Below are 15,522 nucleotides of genomic sequence, written 5' to 3'. Positions count from 1 at the left end.
GAGAAGAGAGGGAGAGGATAGGCTCATTACATTAAAAAAAAAAGACATGGGAATGAAACTCCCATAAGAAATTTTGAAGTAATTGAGCGTGAGAGCCAAATGAATCGAAAGATTCATGTTTGGTTCGGGAAGGGGTCATGAAATTTTTTGAAATGAATGTAAAGATAATCTACTTTCATTAAGTGATTTATTAGATAATCGAAAACAGAGGATCTTGAATACTATTCGAAATTCAGAAGAACTACGGGATGGGGCCATTGAACAGTTAGAAAAAGCCCGGGCTCGCTTACGCAAAGTGGAAATGGAGGCGGAACAGTTTCGAGTGAATGGATACTCTGAGATAGAACGAGAAAAATGGAATTTGATTAATTCAACTTCTAAGACTTTGGAACAATTAGAAAATTACAAAAATGAAACCATTCAGTTTGAACAACAAAGAGCGATTAATCAAGTCCGACAACGGGTTTTCCAACAAGCTTTACAAGGAGCTATAGGAACTCTGAATAGTTGTTTGAGTAACGAGTTACATTTACGCACCATTAATGCTAATATTGGTATGTTTGGGGCGATGAAAGAAATAACTGATTAGTCCTTTACCCTTTTTTACTATAGGCATTATTTTTTTTGCTTCAAAAAAAGAATTAGGAAATACTCATGGTAACCATTAGAGCTGACAAAATTAGTAATATTATCCGTGAACGTATTGAGCAATATAATAGAGAAGTAAAGGTTGTAACTATTGGTACCGTACTTCAAGTGGGCGACGGCATCGCTCGTATTTATGGTCTTGATGAAGTAATGGCAGGTGAATTAGTAGAATTTGAAGAGGGTACAATAGGCATTGCCCTAAATTTAGAATCAAACAATGTTGGTGTTGTATTAATGGGTGATGGTTTGATGATACAAGAGGGAAGTTCTGTCAAAGCAACAGGAAAAATTGCTCAGATACCCGTAAGTGAGGCTTATTTGGGTCGTGTTATAAATGCTCTGGCTAAACCTATTGATGGTCGGGGTGAAATTTCCGCTTCTGAATCTCGGTTAATTGAATCTCCCGCTCCAGGTATTATTTCGAGACGTTCCGTATATGAGCCTCTTCAAACAGGACTTATTGCTATTGATTCGATGATCCCTATAGGGCGTGGGCAGCGAGAATTAATTATTGGGGACAGACAGACCGGTAAAACTGTGGTAGCCACAGATACAATTCTCAATCAACAAGGGCAAAATGTAATATGTGTTTATGTAGCTATTGATCAAAAAGCATCTTCTGTGGCTCAGGTAGTGACTACTTTACAGGAAAGGGGGGCGATGGACTACACTATTGTGGTAGCCGAAACGGCGGATTCCCCAGCTACATTACAATACCTCGCGCCTTATACAGGAGCAGCTTTGGCTGAATTTTTTATGTATCTTAAACAACACACTTTAATCATTTATGATGATCCTTCCAAACAAGCACAGGCTTATCGCCAAATGTCTCTTCTATTACGAAGACCGCCTGGTCGTGAAGCTTATCCAGGAGATGTTTTTTATTTGCATTCACGTCTTTTAGAAAGAGCCGCTAAATTAAGCTCTCAGTTAGGTGAAGGAAGTATGACTGCTTTACCAATAGTTGAGACCCAGTCGGGAGACGTTTCGGCTTATATTCCTACTAATGTAATTTCCATTACAGATGGACAAATATTCTTATCCGCCAATCTATTCAATGCTGGAATCAGACCCGCTATTAATGTAGGTATTTCCGTCTCCAGAGTAGGATCCACATCTCAAATTAAAGCTATGAAACAAGTAGCTGGTAAATTAAAATTGGAATTGGCTCAATTCGCTGAATTAGAAGCCTTTGCACAATTTGCTTCTGATCTCGATAAAGCTACTCAGAATTAATTGGCAAGAGGTCAACGATTACGTGAGTTACTCAAACAATCCCAATCAACCCCTCTCATGGTGGAAGAGCAGATAATGACCATTTATACCGGAACGAATGGTTATCTTGATTCATTAAAAATTGGACAGGTAAGGAAATTTCTCGTTGAGTTACGTACTTACTTAAAAACAAATAAACCTCAGTTCCAAGAGGTGCTATTCGATAATGTCTATCTAGCAGACTCCCTGCTAACCCAAGCGAACATTCAAATATCTGTCCTACATTCATTCGTGATGGTACTCCTAATGGGTTGAAGACCATATCAACTGGTCTTCCGTCTTGCAAATAAGGCATATCCCGTCTAGGTAGAATTTTGGAAATGATACCTTTATTCCCATGTCTTCCAGCTACTTTATCACCTACTTTGATTTCACGTTTCTGTGAAATATATACACGAATCATTTCTGGATTATAACTAGAACCCCCTTTTTTCTGAATCCATCTTACATCAATAACCCGACCTCTACCACCTATAGGTAGTTTTAGACAAGTTTCCTTTGAAGTAGATACCTGAATGCCAAGTATGGCCCGTAATAATCTATCTTCCGGAGCATACGATGATTCTTTCGCCACCTGAGGCGTTAATTTACCTACTAAAATATCGCCTGTCTCGACCCAAGATCCCAGCCTCACAATTCCATTTTTGTCTAAATTGCGGAGTAAATGGCCTTCTAGATGCGGTATTTCATTAGTGATCCTTTCGGGACCTTGGCTTGTCACATGAGTCTGAATTTCATATCTCTGTATGTGAAAAGAAGTATAAATATCTCCATATACTAGACGCTCGCTAATGAGTACCGCATCTTCAAAATTGTAACCTTCCCATGGCATATAAGCTACTAATACGTTTTTCCCCAAAGCGAGTTCGCCACCAACTGTAGCGGCACCGTCCGCTAAAATTTGTCCTTTTTTAATGCATTTCCCCCCCCGAACTTGGGGGGTTTGATGCATACAAGTATTTTTGTTGGAACGTTGATACATAACTAATGGAACATTTAGAGTATCCCCATTGCCCGATAAAATGATCTTGTCAGTATCCGTAGAAACGATCTTTCCCTCGTGTTCGGCTATAGCGGGAACCCCTGAATCTAGAGCCACTTGGCGTTCCAACCCAGTTCCAACAATGCACTTCTCCGACCGAGAAAGGGGAACTGCTTGATAATATGATCTGGATATTGATCCTGAACCGATCTTACCTGGGATCGCAAATCCCAAGTTTGTCTATGAAGAGCAGATCTAATTGTATTAGTGTCTATAATTGATTTCTTCTGTGTAATACTAATCGATAGGGCCTCATTGGTAAGTGCTACAAGATCTCGTGCATTGGAACCCATGGTTATGGACTCGAATCCATTAGTATGGAACATTTTCTTTTCCAAGTGAAATCCCCAACGAAAAATAGACACTATTCCTTCTTTTCTATCGAATCGATCATAACCATTACCCACATTCCACAAAATTGTGGACCACAAATAGGAACTAATAAAGAGACCCGCGATCCCATAGAAAGACATCACAATCCCTTGCGGAAAAAAAACTATTTGCTGAGACGGAAATAAAGATATCGAATTCCTACCAAGATAACTGGAAGTTCCAACCAATAAGAATCCTAATGAACCTAAAAAAAGGATAAAGGCCCAGCAGAAATTACTTGTTTTTCGAGACCCCGCTATAAATTCTATCCATATAGATTCTGATCGCCAACTCATACATATTAGATCCAGTTGCATTTTATTGGAATTGAGAGAATAACCAAAAGTTTACTTTACTTTTTTTTGTTTCCGAAGTAACTCTCATCAACTAGCACTATTTTGATGTGAACCTTTAGGGGTAATTCATAGATCTTCATTTCTTCATATAGAAGGAAAAAGTATAGATTACTATGTACCGATCGAACAATGACTATTCATGATTCCAAAATTGAATCAATTACATACTGGTTCCAAAATAGAGGAATGTTATGGTAAAACTTCGTTTGAAACGATGTGGTAGAAAGCAACGTGCGACTTGAATTGAAGGACATGATCTGCTGTGGATTTTGACCTCCACCACTTTATATTATACAGGAATAAAGGTGCTCTTGGCTCGACATTCTTTGTTCTACTAGAACCCTCTTTTTGTTGGGTTGTAATGTAAAAAATAGTACAGGATGGAGCTCGAGGAGAAAGTATTTAGGTAGGAGCCAAATAGAACCCATCATTGATTTGAGATATTGATAGGGTGAATACCCAGTCTATTCAATGTTAGGCATAATGAGTATAAGGACCTCAAAAATTCTCTTTTCGTCCTATGAATCTTAAGGTGTATGAAGTTTCATGTTTGATTTTTTAATTAGGATGATAGAGACTCCATTTAACTTAGGTTGATCTAGGCCAGAAGCAAACCTACGTCAAGATAACCCTTCTTTGAAACACTTTGGTAGTGCTCCTGTATTGTATTAGAATTCAAATAATGAATCAGGGCACGTGGAGCCATTTTCTTATTTTTTCTTAAGAAAAAATATGGTAGACTAACTGAGATTTATATCAGTTAATGAAAAAGCCCAATGCAAAAAAAATGCATGTTGGGTCTTTGAAAGGGTTCGAATCATTTTGATAATAATTAGTTCGATTTCTTTTACCGAGAAGGTCTACGGTTCGAATCCGTATAGCCCTACCTATCCTATATTCCTATATTAAATAATTAATTAATAGTTTTAATTAATAGTTAATTAAACTAAACCTATCTTTATTTATTTATATATAAATAAATAAAGATACATAAATAATAAAGAATATTCAAATACAAAAAATTTTATAGGTTTTTCCTCATTATTGTTATTATATTCTTTCTTGTTTGTAACTGGTCCCTTCCGCTCGCTTGGTTCATCGAAATAAAATAATTCCCATAACACAAGCCTGCTCGTATGGGGATCGTTCAGAGCAAAACTTAAAATAAAAGCTCATTTCATTTCAAATAATAAATATTCTTTTTTAGGCGGTCTGCGAGCTGCTGCTCAATCAATTAGTTATGAAATACCATTAACTCTATGTGTTTTATCAATATCTCTACGTGTGATTCGTTGAAACATAAACTTTTCTTTTCCCTATGCCTTTCGTTCTAGAAAAATAAGTTAAATAAATTGAATAAATATCTTCATTATTCATCTTTGGGATTAATAAAGTAAATTAGATAGTTATATGAGTAAAAGAAAACAGCTTATAAATTGGCAGTAAAAATAAAAAATTGAGTCTCATTTTCTACGTACAAGAGTTAAGCGGAAGTAAACATAAGTTGAAGAGGCACTTTACCCCAAGATTGGTTGATTAGTCATCCTGACTTGAAGCGGGTTCAAAAGATCCTCCGCATGGAGTTTTCGCTCTCGTTTGTATAGATTACCATACATGTAGTACCAAGCGGGGGATTGAGCAAAAACGAGTGGATGATTAGGAACACCAAAATACACAAAGGATTAGTAATGGAGATTACATACAGAAATTTGTGAATTTAAAAGAATGCTAATTGGGGCTTTAATTTAGTAGAAATGATGAGGCAGTACTCCCCATGATTCCGATCCAGAGTATGCTCCTATCCACCGATTAAAGCAATGACTATCAGAAACGAAATAATCCTTTATTATTTTAGCCCACCAACTTTTTCACTTTTTCTCAGAAAGAAGAATAGGAACGAAAAAAAAAAGAGATCTTTTTTATTTTAGTCTTTCTTTCATATATTTCGAGAAATCAAATTGACTAATCCGTCCACGGATTCCATTATCAAGAAGTGTATCCACGGCTTCTTGTACCAATTTTTCCTGACACATTACTAATTCCCCTGGCGTAGATCTACTTGTTGTTAATAGATCGGTAAGAGTATTGTTACGATAGATAACTCTTCTATAGAGTTCATTAATATCAGAACTCATTAGTTTACCCCCATCTATCTGAATGATCGGCCTCAACTCGGGAGGAAGAACCGGTAAGAGACATAAAACCATCCATTCTGGTTCTATATTTGTTCGAATAAAATGCTTAGCTAATTCCATGCGTCTAACTAAAAAATCCTTTCTTCTTCCAATTTTTCGATCTTCCCATTCATTCCCTGTGGGACCCTCTTCTCCTAATTCTTTCCATTCTAAGAACAAATAATCTATAATAATTTGCAAATCTAGATCGGCTAATTGTTCTCGGATAGCACCCGCCCCGGTAGAAATTTCTCGATTTCGAAATGTATCGAAACCTTGGGTAGTAAAAAAAAGTGGGATGCTGTATTTCCAGGATTGGATTTCATATTCGAATGAACCTCATAATCGTAAGAAAGTAGGTTTTTTAGTTATGGGCCTAGCAAAAGAAAAATTGGGATAGGATCCTATAGGATCTCCTCCCCCCCTTCAAAACCGGACTTGAGAGTTTCCTCTCATCCGGCTCAAGTAGTTATACCAAATAAAGATAAAGAAAGGGGATCTCACTTTCAAATGAAATTCTAGAAACCCCCCAAAAAATCTACTCCTTACTCAAGTCCCCAGTGAAGACCAAACAACATTTCATTGATTCAATTCATTCTTTTCTTCTTTTATTTCGATTTAGATTTTCTGAATTCTTTATTCAATTATACGACAGAAATGAAATGTGAAATTTTTGAGTAGTCTACTTCCCTTCGAATGTCGAATCCCCTTAAATGAAAGGAGTGTCGTAGAATTCATACGGGATTTACTTGTCTATGTATCGTTCCATTCGATCTTTTAGGTCCTGCATCACCTCGATGGTTATGCCGCGATAAAGCCTATATGCAATGTATAGACTCCTGCAACCATGACATATTTGTTTCCTTGTTTTGTTGAACATAAAAAAAATTGCATTCCTTTCTAAAAGAAAGAGGAATGGTTAATTCCACAAAAAGAAAGAAGGGTTTTTCACGAGGTACAACTAGAAATTCCTATTTATTTTTTACTGAATCGACTATAGACCAATCCCCTTTTTTCTTTTTTGGAGAATATTGAATACACCCATAACTCTGAGCTTCATGTTACTCCTCCCAAGAGACATGTCAGATCCAGGGCATCCCAATTTCATTGATTGGGATGACAGTTTCTCATTCCTAATCTGTAAAATAATAATTTCGATCAAATCACACATCGCAGTATACTAGGCCCTCTAATTCTTTAAGGGGTTTATCTAAAAGATTCGCAATATAGCTAGGAAGACGTTTCAAATACCATACATGGGTTACTGGACATGCCAATTTTATGTATCCCATTTGATATCTTCGTATCCGAGAATCAACAAATTCAACTCCGCATTGTTCACAAAATTTCGGGTCTTCTTTTTCATCTCCGATCACTCAATAATTTCCACAAGCGCAAATTCCACTCTTTATAGGCCCAAAAATTCTTTCACAAAATAATCCATCTTTTTCCGGCTTATTGGTTTTGTAATGAAAAGTATAGGGTTTTGTCACCTCTCCAACTATCTCTCCATTAGGTAGGATTCTATTGGCCCAAGCACTTATTTGTTGAGGAGAAAGTAATCCAATTCGGAGTTGTTGATGTTTATACCGATCGATCATAGAAGAAAAATTCTGATTCATTCTGATTAAACTTCCTTCCTATTAATCTGGAAGTTCTTCTCAGATACAAGGAAATGATTCAGTTCTAGAGCCAAAGATCATAGTTCTCGAACGAGTAATCGAAAGGATTCTGGAGCATCCTCGGGTTTAGGTATTATTCCCCCAATGATCGCAGTACTAAGTACTTCTTGGCGAGCTCTAATATGATCAGATTTATAAGTAAGCATCTCTTGTAAAATATGAGCAACACCAAATCCCTCTAGAGCCCAAACCTCCATTTCTCCTACCCGCTGCCCCCCCTGCTTGGACCTGCCTCTAAGGGGTTATTGTGTAACAAGTGCATAATGTCCACTGGAACGCCCATGTATTTTATCATCAACTTGATGAATTAATTTCAAGGTATAAGGCTTCCCTATTATAACAGGCTGTTCAAAAGGATCTCCCGTTCTTCCATCAAATATTCTGCTTTTTCCCGGATACTCGGGTTCAAATACCCATGGATTCGCGGTTTGCTTACTAGCTTCATATAATTCAGAAAACACTAGTTTTCTCGAAGACTCTTGTTCATATCTCTCATCAAAAGGTGCTATTCGATAATGTCTATCTAGCAGACTCCCTGCTAACCCAAGCGAACATTCAAATATCTGTCCTACATTCATTCGTGATGGTACTCCTAATGGGTTGAAGACCATATCAACTGGTCTTCCGTCTTGCAAATAAGGCATATCCTGTCTAGGTAGAATTTTGGAAATGATACCTTTATTCCCATGTCTTCCAGCTACTTTATCACCTACTTTGATTTCACGTTTCTGTGAAATATATACACGAATCATTTCTGGATTATAACTAGAACCCCCTTTTTTCTGAATCCATCTTACATCAATAACCCGACCTCTACCACCTATAGGTAGTTTTAGACAAGTTTCCTTTGAAGTAGATACCTGAATGCCAAGTATGGCCCGTAATAATCTATCTTCCGGAGCATACGATGATTCTTTCGCCACCTGAGGCGTTAATTTACCTACTAAAATATCGCATGTCTCGACCCAAGATCCCAGCCTCACAATTCCATTTTTGTCTAAATTGCGGAGTAAATGGCCTTCTAGATGCGGTATTTCATTAGTGATCCTTTCGGGACCTTGGCTTGTCACATGAGTCTGAATTTCATATCTTCGTATGTGAAAAGAAGTATAAATATCTCCATATACTAGACGCTCGCTAATGAGTACCGCATCTTCAAAATTGTAACCTTCCCATGGCATATAAGCTACTAATACGTTTTTCCCCAAAGCGAGTTCGCCACCAACTGTAGCGGCACCGTCCGCTAAAATTTGTCCTTTTTTATTGCATTCCCCCCCCCCCCCCCGAACTTGGGGGGTTTGATGTATACAAGTATTTTTGTTGGAACGTTGATACATAACTAATGGAATGTTTAGAGTATCCCCATTGCCCAATAAAATGATCTTGTCAGTATCCGTAGAAACGATCTTTCCCTCGTGTTCGGCTATAGCGGGAACCCCTGAATCTAGAGCCACTTGGCGTTCCAACCCAGTTCCAACAATGCACTTCTTCGACCGAGAAAGGGGAACTGCTTGACGTTGCATATTAGAACTCATTAAAGCCCGATTTGCATCATTATGCTCGATAAAAGGAATGAGGGAAGCTCCAATAGAAAAATATTGGAAAAGAAAAATACTTCGAAGATGAACCTCTTCCCATGCCATAGTCAGGAATTCTTGGCGGTATCGAGCTGGAACAACCTGTTCTTCCTGAATACCTTGATTCAGAGCCAAAGAATTTCCTGCCGCTGCCATATAATATTCATCCTTACTTGGGGATAAATAAAGCATCCGTGCTTTTTTTGATTTCTCAAAGATTTTATAAAATGGACTTTCTAGAGACCCCCAATCCCCAATCCGGGCATGAATCGCTAAAGATCCAATAAGCCCAACATTGATTCCTTCAGACGTGTCAATGGGGCAAATGCGCCCATAGTGACTAGAATGGATATCTCGTATCCGAAAATTAGTAGTTCGCCCCGTTAATCCTCCAGGGCCCAAATAACTCAATTTTCTCCCATGAACTATTTGGGTCAATGGATTAGTTCGATCCAAAACTTGAGATAATGGGTGTAATCCGAAAAAAGATTCATAAGTGGTTGTTAATGGAGTTGAAGTTACCAAATTCTGAGGAGTCGGTATCAATTTATGCCTAATTGCTCCGCATATAGTTCCCTTAACTACATTTTCTAAACGAACCAGAGCCAATCCGAATTGGTCTTGTAAGAGATCCGCTACAGAACGAATACGTTTATTTTTCAAATGATTCATATCGTCAAGTGTACCCATTCCAAATTTCATTCCAATCAAATGATCTGCAGCTGCCAATATATCTCGTGGTAACAAAAATGTATTGTTCTGAGGTATATTAAGATTCAGTCTCCGGTTCATATTTCGTCGACCAATCCTTCCTAATTCACATCTTTGGTGAAAGAATTTTTTTTGTAATTCCTTACATAAGGATTCAGAAAATATTGGATCTCCGCCTACACAAGAAAATTGTTGATAAAACTCCAAAATGGCATTTTCTTTTGACCTAATTTTTTTTTTCTCCTTATCGGTTAAGAAAGACAAGAAAATTTCAGGGTAGCAAACATTCTCTAGAATTTCTCTTAGATTCGAACCCATAGCTGATGATAGAACTAAAATAGATATTTTCTGTTTCCTACTCACACGAGCCCATATCCTTGCTTTTTTATCAATCTCTAATTCTAACCTTCATCCCCAATCTGATATTATAGTGCTGGTATAGACCGAAATTCCGTTATGACCCAATTCTGACCGGTAATAGATACCAGGGCTTTGTAATATTTGATTAATCACAATTCTGTATAGTCCGTTTACTATAGAAGTTCCAAGGGAATTCATTAGAGGAATGTTTCCAATAAAAATTGTTTGTTCTTGCATATTCCTACTGGTTTTCAAATTAACCCCGCGGATACATATAATTCAGAAGAATATGTGAGTGATTCATATACAGCATCTCTTTCTTTTATCAACGGTTCTACCAATTGATATGTTTCCACAAATAATTGAAATTCAATTTCTTGATCTGTATCTTCAATTTTTGGAAACTTATAAAGTTCTTCCGTTAAGCCCTGATCAATAAACCTACAAAATCCTTCAAATTGTATCTGATTCAACCCAGGTATTGTAGACATTCCCTCATTTCCATCCCCGAGCATTTTTTTTTTGAATTTCCCCCATTTATCGAAAAATCCCATTTCTCATTCTTTATGGAATCATACGCATATAATTCCATAAAGAAAGAATGGAATTTCTATTCTGTTTACTGAATCACATGAAATTTTACCCAACTACATATATATATATGTAATGTATGAAATACGTATGGTATGAACGGAGGAAGAAAGATTATACTCAAATTGCAAGTTATAACAGACAGATACAAATGGAAAAGAATTGATAAATGTCACTTAGACTCATGGGTTTTTTATAGAATATCAAAACAAAAAAAGTAATTCAATTTCTACCATTATTATGATATTACATATTCCAGTCCGATTGGATCCGAGAAAAAGAAATGTATTTATGATTTGATCTGTTTGCAAAGATAAAGACATAATAATAAGAAAGAATAAATAGAAAGTTGATTTTTCTAGCACTTGACTTTTTCGTGTATTCCATTGTTCGAAAAATGATTCGCAGAGAAAAGATATATTTTGACCTTTTTTTTAATAGAATTTTTAGAATATCATTGAACTGCGTAAGAAAGCTTGTATTTCTTTTATTTATTAAAATGTGCAGATATTTACGTCTTTCTTTCTTCCTTTATTGCATTACAGTTCTATTCGGGCCAGCACATGCCGTACTCTACCAAAAATTCCTATTTTCTCTTCAATCTATTTCAATTTATTCAATGCAAAATTGAAGCACGACAATGAATGGGCAATTACATATTGTATACTATACAGAGAAAATACCCCATTAGGTAGCTATAGTTATATACCAACTTATACTTCGGGGTTTACATATACTCATAATTGTTGTTATAATTGAAATTGAGAAGGATTTTTTGATTGTGAAAATTGAAAAAAAAAAATGAATACTGATTAGTTATGTTATATATCCATTTTGGATTTTCTTATATCATTAGGTAAACACAATTTGAAATTCAAATACAAGAACGGTCATGAATTTACAGTCAAGAGTTAATGGTTCCAGTTTGTCCTGAAGTTTTGCTTTTGTGACTGAAAATCCACATTTTATTTTTCAATAGAAAAAGAGGGGGAAGATTTTCATCTAGTTTGTATCGTTTTGGCGATATGGCCGAGCGGTAAGGCGGGGGACTGCAAATCCTTTTTCCCCAGTTCAAATCTGGGTGTCGCCTGATTAACAAAAGACTCGAAATCCCCTATCCTGTTTTGCTGATATAACTCACAAAATTTTCCCCAGCAAAAGCAAGCGCAGGAAAAAGACTTCTGATATTTTCTTGATTCTAAACCTATGGAGGTTCTGTTCTCTAAAGTGTTGTAAATTCTTGCGTCTAGGATTCAAGGAAAGCTTAGAGTAGTGGAATGGAATCGGTAAATCCTGATATGCTCGCCTTTCTACTACTAATGTAGTGTCTATTGCCTTACGTTTGTCTGGTGGGGATCATATTCACGCTGGGACCGTAGTAGGTAAACTTGAAGGAGAAAGAGACATAACTTTGGGCTTTGTTGATTTACTACGTGATGAGTTTGTTGAAAAAGATAGAAGCTGTGGTATCTTTTTCACTCAAGATTGGGTCTCTCTACCAGGTGTTCTGCCTGTGGCTTCAGGGGGTATTCACGTTTGGCATATGCCTGCTTTGACCGAGATCTTTGGAGACGATTTCGTACTACAATTTGGTGGCGGAACTTTAGGACACCCTTGGGGAAATGCACCGGGTGCCGTAGCTAATCGAGTCGCTCTAGAAGCATGTGTACAAGCTCGTAATGAGGGGTGTGATCTTGCTCGTGAGGGTAATGAGATTATCCGTGAGGCTAGCAAATGGAGTCCTGAATTAGCTGCTGCTTGTGAAGTATGGAAGGAGATCAAATTTGAATTCCCAGCAGTGGATACTATTTAATCCAGTAATTACTGTTCGTTTTATTATTTATTAGTTGAATTACAATTAAACTCGGCCCAATCTTTTACTAAAAGGATTGAGCCGACCTTACCCTATTTTATGTATTTTGGATAGATACATACTTATCTAGATATACAAGATCTTAAATACAAAAATATAAGATTAAACACAACTCAAATTTTCTATTGTTATTATTGTGTTGTGTTGGGTCCACAATTAATCATATATATGATATGGATTCTTAGGATTGGTGTATTCTTTTCTATCCCGAGTTTCGACTCATGAGTCGAGCCAAGTATCATAACTTCTTCTACCTATCCTGTATGTTGTCCTTTTCATTCCGCGTTGAAATAAAAACTTATTAGTTTTTATATTAGTATACGAGATTTAACTACGATATTTTACGAAAAAATGGTTCTTCATATTCATAGAGGAGAACAAATATTTCTTTTTTGAATGAGAATTTTACATAACCGGGGGACCCATTATTTATAATTGAAATTGAGAATTGAAAAAGGGGTTCCATTAGATATAGTGAGGTGATATTCCGGGTTCTCACAAAGAGAATCATTTCTTTCAATATTCACTCATTATTAGTTAAGAATTATTAGTTAATAATCCTAACAATTGTATCTATATGCTTATTCTGATAGGAAATGAACTATTCAAATGATTTTTTTCATCGAATGACTATTCATCTATTGTATTTTCATGTAAATAGAGGCCAGAAAGCTCTATGGAAAAATCGTGGTTCAATTCGATGTTGTCTAAGGGGGAAGTGGAATACATATGTGGGCTAAGTAAATCAATGGATAGTCTTGGTCCTATTGAAAATACTAGTATAAGTGAAGACCCGGTTATAAATGGTCCGGATAAAAACATTTATAATTCCATTTGGGGTGAGAGTTCTAGTTATTACAGTAATGTTGATCATTTAGTCGGCGCCAAGGACATTCGGAATTTCATCTCGGATGACACCTTTTTAGTTAGGGATAGTAATAGGGATAGTTATTCTATATATTTTGATATTGAAAATAACAATTTTGAGATTGACAATGATCATTCTTTTTTGAGTGAACTAGAAAGTTTTTTTTATAGTTATCATAATTCTAGTTATATGAATAATAGATCTAAAAGTGACGATCCCCACTATGATCCTTACATGTACGATACTAAATATAGTTGGACTAATCACATTAATAGTTGCATTGACTCTTATCTTCGTTATCAAATCTGTATTGATAGTTCTATTTTAAGTGGTAGTGACAATTACAATGACAGTTACATTTATAATTACATTTGTAGTGAAAGTGGAAAGAGTAGTGAAAGCGAAAATTCCAATATAAGAACTAACACGAATCGTAGTGATTTAACTATAAAAGAAAGTTCTAATGATCTCGATATAACTCAAAAATACAGGCATTTGTGGGTTCAATGCGAAAATTGTTATGGATTAAATTATAAGAAATTTTTGAAGTCAAAAATGAATATTTGTGAACAATGTGGATATTATTTGAAAATGAGTAGTTCAGATAGAATTGAACTTTTGGTTGATCCAGGTACTTGGAATCCTATGGATGAAAACATGGTCTCTCTGGATCCCATTGAATTTCATTCGGAAGAGGAACCTTATAAAGATCGTATTGATTCTTATCAAAGAAAGACAGGATTAACTGAGGCTGTTCAAACAGGTACAGGTCAACTAAACGGGATTCCTATAGCACTTGGGGTTATGGATTTTCAGTTTATGGGGGGTAGTATGGGATCCGTAGTAGGCGAGAAAATCACCCGTTTGATCGAGTATGCTACCAATGAATTTTTACCTCTTATTATAGTGTGTGCTTCCGGAGGAGCGCGGATGCAGGAAGGAAGTTTGAGTTTGATGCAAATGGCTAAAATATCTTCCGCTTTATATGATTATCAATCAAATAAAAAGTTATTCTATGTATCAATTCTTACATCTCCTACTACCGGTGGGGTGACAGCTAGTTTTGGTATGTTGGGGGATATCATTATTGCCGAACCTAATGCTTATATTGCATTTGCGGGTAAAAGAGTAATTGAACAAACATTGAATAAGACAGTGCCTGAGGGTTCACAAGCAGCTGAATATTTATTCCATAAGGGCTTATTCGATTCAATTGTACCACGTAATCCTTTAAAAGGTGTTTTGAGTGAGTTATTTCAGCTTCAAGGTTTTTTTTCCTTTGAATCAAAATTCAATCAAATAGAGCAAAGTAGTTAGGTTATCAGAATCAAAGTAAACCCCGAAGAATGGATTTTTCGTTGGTGACATAAGATTGAATTGTAGAAAGAATCATGCGAATAATTATTTATTTTTTGTTTACCGATATTACTGCTTACAAATCAGTAAACCCCTATCAACAAGATCAAAAGCGAATTCTTCCTTCCGTGCAATTATAATTAATTAGTCGAGGCAAATAAAAGAATTTCATCTTCCTCTTTTACGTATGTATATATAATTCAAATAGAGAAATATAGAAAATGAAAATATAGATATAGAGTCTTACATCTTTTTACAATTCCATGCTTATTAATAAAAATTCTGTTGTTGGATCAGATTCTAATAAATCTTTCGGGAATTTGTAATTGAATTAAATTCTAATTCAATATAATGGGCGTGAATTGATGTAGGTACAGATCCAATTATTGGACAATTTCCTTCTTTTTTTTATTCAAAAGGGTATTTTCAACCTATATATTTCAAAATAATTACATTACAGATATATTAGATTAATAGAATAGCTTTTCAATAAAAATTAAGTCGTAAGTCTCCTCAACCAATTTATAGTCGGAATTTTTAGTTATTGACCAAGCAAAGAGAAAGACCTCATTCTTTTCTTTTAAACCAAGGATTTAATCCTTTACCTTTCAATAAAAGATTCGAGGAAGAATATACA

At 35.9% G+C, this 15,522-nt stretch overlaps 1 non-coding gene across 1 annotated transcript; it reads left to right on the top strand.

Annotated features, from left to right (window-relative positions):
- Positions 1-11,807: 11,807 nt before the first annotated feature.
- TRNAC-GCA (transfer RNA cysteine (anticodon GCA)) lies at positions 11,808-11,878 on the top strand. Its single transcript has one exon. It is a non-coding gene; the product is annotated as a tRNA-Cys (tRNA).
- The last annotated feature ends 3,644 nt before the right edge of the window (positions 11,879-15,522 follow it).

Source organism: Carica papaya, chromosome 2, assembly GCF_054855325.1.
Source record: "Carica papaya isolate Zhongbai chromosome 2, ASM5485532v1, whole genome shotgun sequence".
In the NCBI taxonomy this organism is placed as follows: Eukaryota; Viridiplantae; Streptophyta; class Magnoliopsida; order Brassicales; family Caricaceae; genus Carica; species Carica papaya.
The sequence above is the reverse complement of the archived record's forward strand: the minus strand, read 5'-3'. Positions and strand labels throughout refer to the sequence as shown.